General features: G+C 45.3%; 1 protein-coding gene across 1 annotated transcript in view; it reads right to left on the bottom strand.

Moving 5' to 3' along the window:
• The window catches only part of celsr1b (cadherin EGF LAG seven-pass G-type receptor 1b), a gene marked incomplete at both ends in the record, with an annotated part of 101,309 nt that overhangs the window by 79,600 nt on the left and 6,340 nt on the right, over positions 1 to 15,369 (bottom strand). The gene's annotated exons all lie outside the window — the stretch shown is intronic.

Below are 15,369 nucleotides of genomic sequence, written 5' to 3'. Positions count from 1 at the left end.
GTTAAACGTGCATGCAACGCAAACGCGGTATCTGCACACAAGTTGCTGCAACGTGCCTGCAATGTGCACACAACGTTGTGATTTCCGTGATGATTTCGATGTATATTTCGCACGTTTTGTCGCCGTTGCTGCAACGTGGACAGGAAGTAACGTTGTAGTCGTACCTGGCTGCAACGTTGTATACATGTTTATATATTACTATTGTTACGTTGCTGCAACGTGGTCTACACTTCCGTTGGCTACATTTATAATTTGCATTACAAAACAAATCAGCTCCTTGCACAAGCTCCACTACTTCCTGAAACTCTACAGGCATATGTCTTTACCGTCCTATACTATTGGATAGCAATAGCGATGAATCCGGTGTGCAGCACACCTGATCAATCACTTCCATCCACTAGTATAGGACAGGAAAGAAATACGCATGTAGAGTGTCAGGAAGTAGTGGTGCTTGTGCAAAGAGCCTATTAATGCCATAGTCAATGCAGCAAGCAAAATTATGTTACAAAAGGTATGACACAACACCATTAACAGTTAAGAACAATTTATTACATTAAAAAAGTACACACAACGTCTGGCCTGCAACATAATAAACAAGTTCTAAAAACAAAAAGGATTAAAAAAAACATAAAAACAAAGTTATTTACAAAAAAAGTTATTTACAAAAAAAATGACAGGCTATGCTCAGATAGGCTGGGGGGGGGGCTGTGCTCAGATGGGCTGGGGGGCAGCTAGGAAGGGAAGTCTTCCTCATCAGAATGCTGGGCTGTGCTCAGATGGACTGGGGGGGGGGGCTGTGCTCAGATGGGCTGGGGGGGGGTGCTGTGCTCAGATGGGCTGGGGGGCAGCTAGGAAGGGAAGTCTTCCTCATCAGAATGCTGGGGAGTGCTCAGATGGACTGTTCTTGGATGGGCTGTGCTCAGACGGACTTCTGCAGATACCTAAAGACATAATGAAATGGCTGTAAATACACAACGCACATACATGCACAAAAAAGTGGTACACAATCATTGGAACCATGCCGTGTCACTGGGTAGGAGAAACGCCCCAAAATAAGACATCACTTACCCTTCTGCATTTAGCAGGGGCATGTTTTAATGTCTCCTGCAGCTGGGCGGCCACCTCCGCCATCGTAGCCTTCGGCATGGAGACGATAACTGCACCTTTAAAGGACAATGCTCGTTTTTGACAACCTGGACCTTATTTACGACATATTATAAGACGTTTGACTCACCGAGATCACTTTGGTGTAGTTCGGAGGCATGTAGAAGAAATGTAAAATCCAGCGCGAGCCAGTATACGCATGTAATGGCGGTGGTGGGGGCACCGAGAATGCAGTTTCAAAAAATCTATTTTTTGCCGCGAAACGGTTGTTTTCATCAATCTGTCTTTATGAATCGCTAGTTGTGCTTACATAGAGCGTAGGCCTGGTGTGGTTTTTCACATGCCTCTTATGATCTTTAGAAACATCTTTAGACACGAAATAGCTTCCTCACTCGCTCCAGCACGCATGCGCACAGCGTGCTGGAGCAACGATTGCGCGCTGTGCGCATGCGTGCTGAAGCAAGTGGGGAAGCTATTTCGTTTCGAAAGACGTTTCTAAAGATCATATTACAGAGGCATGTGAACAACCACAACAGGCCTATGCTCTATGTAAGCACAACTAGCGATTCATAAAGACAGATTGATGACAACAACCGTTTCACAGCAGAAAATAGATTTTTAGAAACTGCATAGAATACTGCAAAGAATACTGTCTTTGGCCTGCATAGTGGGGACCAATGGCTGCCCGGGGCTTGGAATATCTAGTGGAATATCAGTAAATTAGCTCAGATTACTCGATTTCAAAAGTACTACTCTTTTGGGACTGTTGAATGCACTTTAGTATATTACCTTCGTCACTGGAGTGATAGCGCGTGTTGCGCCGTCTCTTTCTAACGTCTTGGCACTCGTCCATTGACGACTGCTGCTCGAAGACCTTTGCCATGAGCCTGGCACCTTCGTAATGATCTGTGTGCATAAAGTACCATAATCAATACATTTCAGCCATCCTTTTTCCTCAGAATAATGAGTCATGATTTTTTTCCCCCCATCAGTATTTTTTAACAGCTTAAAATGCAAACAGTACCAGTTGTGGACTTTGGGAAAACCCGGACTCTGTGGAGCGCCCAGCCAGGGTTAGGTTCCACACAGCTCTTTATCCATTGGCTGACTTTGTTCATTGGCCAGGAACACATCTGCAACTGTGAGTGAAACCATTAGTACCCGCTTCCCTGTACAATTGAAAAGTAGCACACCAATCAGAAACATTGTTCACACAAACATGTTCTTACCCCATCCTTTTTGGAGAGCCAGGATACTGGGACAACCGACACAGTGTCCTCCCCCAGAAACTCCACACTGCAATACAGTCTGCCAAATAAACAAAAAATATTAAGGTTATAAACACATAAGGACCCTAAGGGAAAGCAGGCAGAGGGGAAGAAGCGGCTAAAACTCAACAATTCAACAAGTCATTACAGCCGATAAGTAATTAGTTACACGCCACTATTCTATACTATTCTTTTTTTTTTTTAATTCCCTGCCGGCATCTGCCCAGGACAGATGCGGTCAATCATCAGTGTGGGAAACATGAAGCTAGTTTAGGCATTAGTCACTGCAGTGCACAGATTAAATGTATTAGGCCCGTGAATCACGCGTTACTACTCGCAGTTTGAACAGGAACGCCTGATTTTGACTAGTTAACTCCAACAATACACACCGATACTACTAATGTGGCAAACAAAGCTGCCTCCATCTTTGTTTTGAGCTAACGTTATTGTCTATGATACCGCGGTTACCTTGTGGGTGGCATCGTTCTCAGTCTCCCACTTTCCAGATAAATGGAAAATATATAAAGCATTATCTTGGCTTTGCCTTCACTGTTGCCTATGTAATATTAGCCTAAGATTCGTGATGGCCTTAGAAAGCCTGACACGAGCGAGCTCCCAACCTGAGTCTCAAATTCAGCAGTCAAACAAACAAACAATTCACATTTCCCTCAGTCCAGCAGCCATTTTAGAGTAACGTTAACTAACACAAACTACCAGCTCAGACCGTTCGCTTATGTTTCTGCAAATGTTCGCGGCGAACACAAAGCCAGCAGTAACAGAAAAAAGGTTTGCAATAGTTTGTCGGAGTATTTGCAATATTGTCTAAACGTTAGCCAAGTTCGGGCCTTGACTTAGCTAGCTATCATAAGGCTTCCAATTCCTGAACTTAGTTTAGCGTGCAGGTTATGAGTTACTTCTGTTTACTTAAATCCTACCGGTAAGTAAACAAATAAATAGCTAAACCAACAGTCAAATCAATGTAATTTGATTAGAAAAAACCCCGAGGTGACGTTAGCTAGATAACTTACCAGAGATGAAGTGCGCACCACACAAAAAAGTGTTTGTTGGTCCCCAATCTGTTCTCTTTATGGCTTTAAACCACAGCTTGCGGTGGTTCCTCTGAAAAGGGTGACATCTCAAGGGGATGCTGAAGAATCTGAGGCCGTCATCTTGTCCTTTTCTGTTTGTACAGTTCACAGCACAGCAGCTTTGAGGCATAATTAGCTACATTAAACGGAGCTCCTGGCCACTGTGGCGAGTTCGTTTGCTTTTTGCCTAGAGGCTGCGTGCGCACTCTGCTGTGACGTAGGCGGCGAACCCATCTATAGGGAGGGAAAGTAATCTCATCGCCCCCTAGTGGAAGCGTTCCATAATGCCGAGAGAATGAATGGGATTTCTCATAGACACGTCTTTTGAAAAATTATATCTTGGTCGACACCGAAAAGTTAGTAGAATGCCTTAAATGGCAAATACTTGGAGACACACTTTATTGATTCTGCTGATCATAGTTGATTTTCAATCACAATCCGAATTATATTAAATAATTAGCTGTGACTATGAAAATGTAAAACTAAAGTCCAGTTGCTCATGAGGGTGTCATTTAAAGGTGCTCTCCATCCAGCTCTGTTTTCAGCAAGGGGGCATAAACCGTTAGTAGATTAGAAAAGAAACATCAAATTGTGTGCAGGTTGATTAGGCAGTTTGACAGGTCATTCCAATCATTTCACTTGGTCAGAAGTGTGATTGGTTATTCTGTTTTTATCTGTATTGAGCATTCATGTGTCAAATCTCTTATTTCATTGATTACATTCCGGAGGAGATGGCCCCTTTAAACACATGATTTCCACCATGGGTCGCAGTGATAGAGAATCCTGCCTACTTTTTTTTTTTATTAATGAAAAAGAATTCAATTTATAACAAACAGGGAAATATACAATCAATAACATTTCTAAGATGAGTTATTAACCTCAACATACAGTACAATATGAAGGTTATAAGCGAAAATTAAAAAAAGAAAAAGAAAAAAAAAGACAGGAGCAGTTTGGCAAAGAATCCTGCCTACTTCAACTGTGAACCAGCAAGCAGTGACGTCACGGGATAGCCCGATTGCTAGCCTAATAGGACTGTAATACAACGTCACTGTCACGTTATTTAATGTGACGTTGCAGGGACCCATGTTGCCAATGTTTCTGCAACGTTGCAGTAAAGTCTAATTAGACTTAGGAGGGTAAAGTTATTTTCGACCATAGATGGACGTTGTCACAACATCGCCTGATGGTAACGTTGCAACTTACCTAAGTACAACTTATGTGCAACGTTGCTGCAACCCACTGTGTTAGTAGGGTAACCAGCTAATGGTTAAAGTACAGTAGAGAGGGAAGTGTGTTTGCTGACTGGTTTAAAAATTCACCACTGAGTAACAAATTATTCATGGTACACCAGTCCATAAAACTGTAAATGGTAAATGGACTGCACTTATATAGCGCCATTCTACCTTAACAGACAAAGCCTCTCATTCACACATTCAGACACCAATGGTGGCAGCTTCCATGCAAGGTGCTAGCCTGCTCACTGGGAGCAATTTGGGGTCCAGTGTCTTTGCCCATGGACACTTCCACATGTGGACGGGAAGAGCCAGGGATCAAACCGCCAACCATTGGACGACCCGCTCATTTACAGTGAGTCTTGAGCATATCGCTACTGAGGATGATGAGGAGAGAGGTGATGAGGTCAAACAGGCAAACCGCTCAGCGTTTCCTCCGTGGCTACAGGCTAACCTGCCCTGTCCTGACCAGACCGTGAGGCCAAAGCCTCTTGTTCTTCACTCCGCTAGGAGTGGAGGGTTTGGAAGGACATAAAAGCCAACAGTACAGACCGTGTATAAACGTTGGCAAGGAGCATGTCTGCAATTTCCTTGTGTCCAAAGTGGACAATTGATTTATACGCTGTTTGTATGAGTTGAATGCATGATCGCTTCTTCTGAGATCAGATATTTTGGATTTGAAACGCTCGAGCACGCCGGTTTTCTTGAACGCATCAAACTTAAGCTGTCAGCCTCGTTCTGGTCACACTGAATGTCCCAATACTGCGGCCCACAATGCACTTCACTGGTTTACTGGTGGGGGATTAAGGGCTAATCGTGGAACCAGGGAGCTGAATAGGGTCAAAGCCGTTCTCCCCAGATCGCTGGTCTTTGTGAGGGTCTGGATGGCCGTACGCTGAGGGCCCCTCGGCCATGTGAATGCTGGGTAATAATTAGCAGACAAAGAGGACAAGGTTTCCACTCGGTTACACTGTCCTCTCACATACTGTCAACCAGGCCGGACACGCCGCGCTAGACACAACAGACCCTTACTTTTTAGATACACACACACACACACACACACATACAGCATTTGTGCAGTCAAACAAACATGGAGGCAAATAACACAGTTTCTCATTTCATTCACTCAAAGTATGACCAATACACACATATTGAGCACAGCGCACACACACACACACACAAAGAGTGAGAAAGTTCTCAAGTAGCAGCTGGTCATACAGACACAACAGGGAGCCAAGAGATGCATAAAGGAGTTTGAACAAAAGGGATGTTCTGTCCCTGGTCCCATGTCATTAGACTGAACTTCAACCTCAATTACACCTCAGAGCTGGAACTTGCTACATTTTAGGCTAGCGCTCAATACAAGTTTGTGAGAATTTCAATAAATCAATTCTCACTCTTACTGAAGTCGCCTACTCAGACGTAATTGACATTTAGATTGATTTATATTCTTTCAAAACCCACTGAACAAGATGGTAGATGTTTACCCAGTCTTACAGATTGTTATCAAGCATAACACTATACAAACACATGTACAGTAACACATGCATTATCAAAACAGCTGATCCCACCTCACCCTCACCTCACCTCACCCTCATTCATCTACCGAGCCCTGGGGTGTTGGGGCCGCTTGCTTTATACGCAGATAAACATGACTTATGGCAAATGCCTTCTATTCAGAATGTCTGTTCTGTATCAGACTCAGTGAAATATGCAGAGCATTTCAGAGAGCAGTGAAGTGCTGGTGGTGGCGGTATAGCTCAGTTGGTAGAGCGGGTCGTTCAGTGATCGTAGGGTCGGTGGTTCGAATCCCGGCTCCTCCTGACTACCTGTCGAAGTGTCCTTGGGCAAGACACTGAACCCCAAATTGCTTCCAATGTGCAGGCAAGCGCCTTGCATGGCAGCTGCCACCATTGGTGTGTGAATGGCACTCCGGGCCAGTGTAACAACTGGATGGGGAGCGCGTTACAAATGCAGTACCTATACCTATCCACAGAACAAGTCTGGCAAAATGGAAGTGAAAAGTGAGTGAGTGCACATCAGCAAAAACATGAGCCCCCTAAAAAAAAGAATGGAGGAGCCCCCCCCCCCCCCCCCGCCTTCGACCATCATTTCAACCAACAGTACCAATAGTATGGGTCGCCAGAATGAACTGGCAAAAGTAGTGTATTTAAAAGCAATAAGAGCGTATCTCCCAATAATAGCTCTGAGATTTTCAAATTAAAAGTGTGTTATAAAAAGAAAGACATGTATTATGATCTGGAGAGTAAAGAGTGTATAAAAGCCCGCCCTGACACCATAATTCCCCGTCATAAATTCAAAGACTTGCGCTGTTGCAGCCGGTGAGATGAAGAGCACCTTTAGCGCTGTGTGTGCCAAGAATCCCAGCGCCTGACACGTACACACACACACACACACACACACACACACACACACACATTGGGGAGCTGTGTTGGATTTGGCACCAGACTATCAGCACACTATCTGTGAGATAACGCGACGGTTCTGTGGGGTGAATCGTTGACAAGAGCCGACTGAGTAGCGCAGACGGTTCCAGCCTCAGACGTTTACACAGATAGTATATCGATTGACACTCTGTTTTCATTGATTACGGTACGGTAGGATTACGTGGGCTTAATAAACAGAGAATGTAGCTAAACAGCACTTCAGGGCATCAGTGCAAATATGACATCACTAGCTACTTAAGAGCTGCTGGAAGCTTTTATCTCTCACTGCTGCACTTTTATCTTATCAGTTCCTACGCTCGCGCCAATGTCCTCAATAACTCTTTCACAGGCTTCAAAGACAACATCTGTATCCCGGGGCGATGGGAGCAGGTGGGGTCACAGCACGCTGACGTTCTGGGGTGAAGCTGCCGCTGTTCTATTAATACATCCATGGGTTAAACACATTTTGGAGGTTACCGATGCCCTGTCCAGTCCTGTCCAGTCCCAGTAAAGACAGTTGTGCCAGACGACAACATCTATATAGCTCAATACTGGAGCGATCAGTGACTCTATGGTGTCTGTGTGTCAGGTTAATGTTACTGTACGCACACTGTAGTGATAATGTCCAAAATAGCACACATCATTTAAGCCATTCTTGCATTTGTAATTTAGGTTGTACTGCTACATTTGTTTAGTTTAAGAGTTCGATTATGTTTAAAATGGATTTTGACTGGTTATTTACTAAGGGATAGTAGTTAATTTCGATATTATTAAGACGATAATATATTTCCCCAAAATGATCTCAGAGTAGTTCCCTCAATTAGGCCGACACAGCAAGGGGGCACTATATATTCCTCCTCACACTTTGAAACATAATGTTGACTTTGTGCGTTCCATTTCCGGCTTTAGACATGTAAAATACTACAGACAATAGGTCTGTCAGTGACTCTCTTTGAAGTGGAAATGAAGTCAAGCGGATGTCACCGCATGCCACATGGTCTACTGTGCCAACCCCCACAGAGATGCACATCTTGTGCCAGCGATGGCTTTGGCAAAACATTCGCTGGAGGCTGACCTGAATCATTTCTGTCTGCTTGGAGATCAGCGAGAGTCCTGCCATCACACACAGATCTGTAGGAGGCAGAGCAGAGAGCCAGTCCTCCTCCCTCAACTGCACACTTCACTGAGCACCACACAGAACCCAAACATGTGGCTGTTCCCAGACGGTCACAAAGAGAGATAGAGAGAGAGAGAGAGAGAGATAGAGAGAGAGGGAGAGAGAGAGAGATAGAGAGAGAGAGAGGGAGAGATAGGGAGAGAGAGAGAGATAGAGAGAGAGAGAGAGAGATAGAGATAGAGAGAGAGATAGAGAGATAGGGAGAGAGAGAGAGAGAGAGAGAGAGAGATAGAGAGAGAGGGAGAGAGGGAGAGACAGTGAGAGAGAGAAATAGAGAGAGAGAGATAGAGAGAGGGAGAGAGAGATATATATATATAGAGAGAGAGATAGAGAGAGAGATAGAGAGAGAGAGAGAGAGAGAGAGAGATAGGGAGAGGGAGAGAGAGAGAGAGAGAGAGAAATAGAGAGAGAGGTAGAGAGAGAGAGAGAGAGAGAGAGAGAAATAGAGAGAGAGAGAGAGAGAGAGAGAGGGAGAGAGAGAGAGAGAAATAGAGAGAGAGAGAGATAGAGAGAGGGAGAGAGAGAGAGAGGGAGAGACAGAGACAGTGAGAGAAAGGGAGAAAGGAAGAAAGATGACAGTGTTTCTCCAACAGAGCAGATATTGAACACAAATCTTTTTTTATTCAAGTTATTAGACAAAAAAACAAAGAAGCTTAAAGGTAACCTGAATGTCATCTTCATCATAATTTTGCTATTATATACGTGTTGGTATTCAGTGCACCCTCATGAGGAGCGTTTATTATATACGTGTTGGTATTCAGTGCACCCTCATGAGGAGCGTTTATTATATACGTGTTGGTATTCAGTGCACCCTCATGAGGAGCGTTTATTATATACGTGTTGGTATTCAGTGCACCCTCATGAGGAGCGTTTATTATATACGTGTTGGTATTCAGTGCACCCTCATGAGGAGCGTTTATTATATACGTGTTGGTATTCAGTGCACCCTCATGAGGAGAGTCTATTATATACGTGTTGGTATTCACCCTCATGAGGAGAGTTTATGAGGTCCTAGGAACAGACCGGTCCGTTTCCACAGGGCAAAGCCCCGGGTCTGGGGGCAGTGATGCACGGGCCCAACCCAGACCTCCCAGCCGTGCGCGCCCCTGCACGGGCCCAACCCAGACCTCGTTGATGGGGAGTGATCAGGCTCTGATCATGAAGGCATGAAACATCAGTCAATCAATCAATCAATCAATCAATCAAGCAATCAATCAATCAAAGCTTTATTTGTATAACATCATCTCATTCATGTTCCAGGGTGTCACACAGGGACTTCTAGAACGTGGCTTGACATGTGATGTCATATGCTTGGGGCTTAAGAAGACCAGAACATTCATTCAACAATCTTTGATGGGAAGAAACAAAATCATCAGAGATCTACACATCACTGTGATGATGAGGCAAATCCCTGAATGCACTTTTAAAGATGAATTGATAATAAGTCAGCCGATGACGTGTTTCCACCGACTGGCTAACCCACCATGACAGGTTTGAGTGAGATAATAGAAGGAGGTGAGCGGGGTCAGACTGGGGAAATAATTCTAAAAACATGACATGGGTCTTTTAGCCTGCAGGCCAGGCCAGTTAGCACGCCAGTCCATCGGAGAGCTCCCGGTGACCACCCCGTCCCTGGAGGTGAGATGAACTGTATTCCAGAGTTCCAGTTTGAATGGAATTGGGCCAAATCAGAAGAACCCAGACATTCCACCATAGCAAATAACTGGGTTTGCTGACAACTTGACAGTTAGGAGTTCTAACACATAAATCACTACAGTTATTCAGAAAATAATTAGTTGGGACAAATGTTGAATACATTGCTTGGGGATTTCCAGCCGTGGAGAGGATTCAACTATCTGAAATTACCAGAAAATGTGGAGGGTAATTAAATACCACAATGTTATTCTACAGTTGTCAAACCACCGATGTTTAAACAATGCCAACTCAACCATGGAATGAGAGAAATGTGATTGTAAAACAAATTGCCAAGTTTTTTTTCTCAATTGGGGGGTTTTCCATTGGACTTTTATCTATCTGTGACAAAAGGAAACTCAAATTCATCAATTTAGCAAGAACACATTCGATTTTGTGCTATTTAAAAGCCATGGGATGGAATCGAGCCATTGTTTCACACAATGAATCTGAGGAATTCCGAGGTGAAAAGCTTGGTTTCAGCGGAGGGCGATGCCCTACTGGCCCCTGTGTATTTGTCTAATCTCAGAGAAAATGCCTCTGCAGAACTCCTGCTTTCTGTCTCAGATTTCAACTATCCTCTTGGTCTCCCACGGCAACCTTTCTTCCTCTCTCTGGTGTGCGAGATCTGCGCTGAGCTGCTCTCACAGGGAACAACAGCACAAAGAACACGATCAGAAAGGCATCCAGAAAACTTCCCAAACTCAGAAATAATTGGAGTGTTAAGAGGAGAGTCTGTGGAGCTGCTGAGGATTCAAACTGAAACCCCCTCGAGGTCGACTGTTGGGACAACTCTCAGTCCACAAAACAACTGAACCTAACTGCCAACCAAGACCCCATGGATTAAACAAACTGAACACCACACAAGAACAAGTACAACTACATGTGTGTTTTTACACTACAAGTATAACTCCATCTAAAAATGCTGTTTTGAAGCAAAGTGTGAATGAATCTAGCCTCCGCTATGAAATGTGTGTGTGTGTGTGTGTGTGTGTGTGTGTGTGTGTGTGTGTGTGTGTTAAAGGAGCCCTCTGTTTTGACAGGCCGTCTGTCTGATCGTAGTCTGAGCCCCAACGTATAGAAGAGAGAATAAAAACCCAATCCCTTCCTGCAGCGTCTTCTCTGGAGTCTGATCACAAACAGCTCTGTGTGAACGGAGCCGAAATCTGCATGAGGACAATAGGACCCCCCACCCCTCTATGGCTGTCCCCCATCCACCCCCCTCCCCCCTCCATGGCCGTCCCCACTCCCCCGTCCCCACCCTCCCTCACCCCTCCATGACTGCCCCCCCCCCCCCCTCCCTCCTCCCTGTTCCTCCTCCTGAAAAATGCCCCGAAGTGCGGGACTGTTTCCCGTTGCCATGGTGACACCGCCAAAAATTTGCCAAAGCCTCTCACCCTCTGAGATCCTCCAGTGCCTTGGCCTCTCCCACCAGACTGACCTGAGACCAGCCCTGAGACCAGACACTACAGACCTGAGACCAGACCTGAGACCAGGACCAGACCTGAGACCAGACCTGAGACTAAACACTACAGACCTGAGACCAGACCTGAGACCAGACACTACAGACCAGGACCAACACTACTGACCTGAGACCAACACTACTGACCTGAGACCAACACTACTGACCTGAGACCAGACCTGAGACCAGACACTACAGACCAGGACCAACACTACTGACCTGAGACCAACACTACTGACCTGAGACCAGACCTGAGACCAACACTACTGACCTGAGACCAGACCTGAGACCAACACTACTGACCTGAGACCAGACCTGAGACCAGACACTACAGACCTGAGACCAACACTACTGACCTGAGACCAACACTACTGACCTGAGACCAGACCTGAGACCAACACTACTGACCTGAGACCAGACCTGAGACCAACACTACTGACCTGAGACCAGACCTGAGACCAGACACTACAGACCTGAGACCAACACTACTGACCTGAGACCAACACTACTGACCTGAGACCAGACCTGAGACCAACACTACAGACCTGAGACCAGACCTGAGACCAGACACTACAGACCTGAGACCAACACTACAGACCTGAGACCAACACTACAGACCTGAGACCAACACTACTGACCTGAGACCAGACACTACAGACCTGAGACCAACACTACAGACCTGAGACCAGACACTACAGACCTGAGACCAGACCTGAGACCAACACTACAGACCTGAGACCAACACTACTGACCTGAGACCAGACCTGAGACCAGACACTACAGACCTGAGACCAGACCTGAGACCAGACACTACTGACCTGAGACCAGCCCTGAGACCAGACACTACAGACCTGAGACCAGACACTACAGACCTGAGACCAACACTACAGACCTGAGACCAACACTACAGACCTGAGACCAACACTACTGACCTGAGACCAGACACTACAGACCTGAGACCAACACTACAGACCTGAGACCAGACCTGAGACCAACACTACAGACCTGAGACCAACACTACAGACCTGAGACCAGACCTGAGACCAGACACTACAGACCTGAGACCAACACTACTGACCTGAGACCAGACCTGAGACCAACACTACAGACCTGAGACCAGACCTGAGACCAACACTACAGACCTGAGACCAACACTACAGACCTGAGACCAGACCTGAGACCAAACACTACAGACCTGAGACCAACACTACAGACCTGAGACCAACACTACTGACCTGAGACCAGACCTGAGACCAGACACTACAGACCTGAGACCAACACTACTGACCTGAGACCAGACCTGAGACCAGACACTACAGACCTGAGACCAGACCTGAGACCAACACTACAGACCTGAGACCAGACCTGAGACCAGACACTACTGACCTGAGACCAACACTACTGACCTGAGACCAGACCTGAGACCAACACTACTGACCTGAGACCAGACCTGAGACCAACACTACAGACCTGAGACCAGACCTGCGACCAGACACTACTGACCTGAGACCAACACTACTGACCTGAGACCAGACCTGAGACCAACACTACTGACCTGAGACCAGACCTGAGACCAACACTACAGACCTGAGACCAGACCTGAGACCAGACACTACTGACCTGAGACCAGACACTACAGACCTGAGACCAGACCTGAGACCAACACTACTGACCTGAGACCAGACCTGAGACCAGACACTACTGACCTGAGACCAGACCTGAGACCAGACACTACAGATCTGAGACCAAAAACTACAGATCTGAGACCAGACACTACAAACACTCACCAGAGAAGCTCTATATTTAGTGCATCACACACACATTCAAATTCATGATAAGTATATTGAATAATTTAACAGCAAACAAATATAGACAAAGGCTACATTCCAACATCTAATAATAATGCACAAAATATAATATGAAACCCACAATGGGACATTTCATGGTGGCCTGTCTAGATGGCTAGCCTATATCTGTCCATTCCATACAGACTGGTTAGCCTTGCTATTTTTCACATTTGGGGAGCGCAAGACAAATGACTCAACATATGTAATGACCTGCCTTCCCTGGTGTCCAGCCTGGAGGGACTGTCATGATGATCAAGGAGATCTCTCATCTCTACCAGGAACAAATGTCTTCATGTCACTGTGAGTAATGGCGGAGCTGTTTGGACCCCTGTAATTCTACTGTTCTATAGGCCTCGCTATGACACCTTACACCTGACTGAATCTGAACGTTTGAAATGCGATTCAGGGTCGGGAAAGGCTCTCGTCCAGAGTGATCTCTTGGTTGGAATTCCAACCAGGCCAATCAGTGTCCTTTGAATTAAACTGTGCGATGTGATTGGTTAGGGGAAGAACTAATAGTTGAGGATTCCCTCTTCGGCAATGACCATCTGGGAAATTGGCTGCGATGGAAGCCTTTTTAGACTTAACAATTCAATTCAATTCTTTATTTCGGACCCAGGGGGATCCATATCACAATAAAAACACAGTCAAATACAGCACATTAAAAAGATAAGAAAAAAGAAGTAAAAAAACAAAGCCCTCCGCATAGCTCAGTTTCTGACATGCAGGCTTGTTCGCCAACGCTTCCAGAGGCTGGAAGAGAATCTGACAGAACTGCATACCGGGTTAGTTATGACAGTAATTATGTCATTATCTGACTCAGATGCCCGACACATAAATCTATACATCAAATTTCCAAGCACAGCAGAACAGTTAGGTACCCCGGCACTCCCAAACATGGCTTGCACTGGAGCTTCAGCAGCAGCCTCATGCTGTCATTATAAGCCACAGTGAGCCTTCTGATGCTGCCTCGCTTATATCCACACCACAGGTGGGCAGTCTACAACGGTGTACAGACGCTTTAAAGAGTGAGATCTTTACATTAATCCAGCACATGCTGAACTTGCGACACAGCATGTTCCCTTGAGCATACAGCTTCCGACGCTGCCTAAAGATGTCCTTGTCATCAGACAGGTCATTGGAGATGATATGACCCAGATATGTGATGTCACTACATTCACTGAGCACAGAGCCAGACAGATAGAAGTCAGGAAAGGTTGAGTGTCCGTCTTCTCTACTCCTGACAATCATCATCTTACTTTTCTTAGCATTATATTTCATATAAAAATCTGCACCATACATGGAGCACATTCTCAGAAGCTGTTGTAGCCCAGCACTATATGGGCTGAAGATGACCAGATCATCCGCATACATAAGGTGATTGATTAGCGAGTCACCAACCCTACAACCTGTACCACATGCATTTAAGATCAATGACAAGGCATTCATATATAAATTAAAAAGAAAAGGAGACAGAATCCCACCTTGGCGAACACCACTGGTCACTTGGAAGGAGCAGATGTTACATTCCCCCATTTCACTCTCATTGTCTGATGAGCACCAATAAGACAGGATTCTGATTAAATTACTAGGGACCCCACTTTTACTCCATTTTAGAAACAGTTTCTCATGATTAATGCGATCAAAAGCTTTTGAAGCATCAATGAAACACATGAACATTGTAGAGTTTTGCCTGTGATATTGATCTAGAATTTCCTCGAGTGTAAAAACACACATATCCATGCCGTGCTTTCGTTTAAACCCAAAATGGTTGTCAGTAGACAGGATGTACCTCCCAAGTCTACTCAGTACAACTGTCTCAAACACTTTGGACATGACACTGGCCAGAGCTATTGGCCTGTAATTATCTGAGCTGTTAAGATGTTCACATGAAGAGAAACAAAATGGGATCAGGCTAAGAACACCTCCGATATGACGATTGACATCTTCTGTGATTATCATACTTAGGTCACAAGGTGCGCCAAATCTTCCAAATCCACTGAGCAGACAGACATTAAAAAATATATGAATAAAATCGATCTTCTTCTG

This window comes from Borostomias antarcticus (assembly GCF_949987555.1).
Source record: "Borostomias antarcticus genome assembly, chromosome: 18".
NCBI classification, from domain to species: Eukaryota; Metazoa; Chordata; class Actinopteri; order Stomiiformes; family Stomiidae; genus Borostomias; species Borostomias antarcticus.
This window is presented reverse-complemented; position numbering and strand designations above follow the sequence as displayed.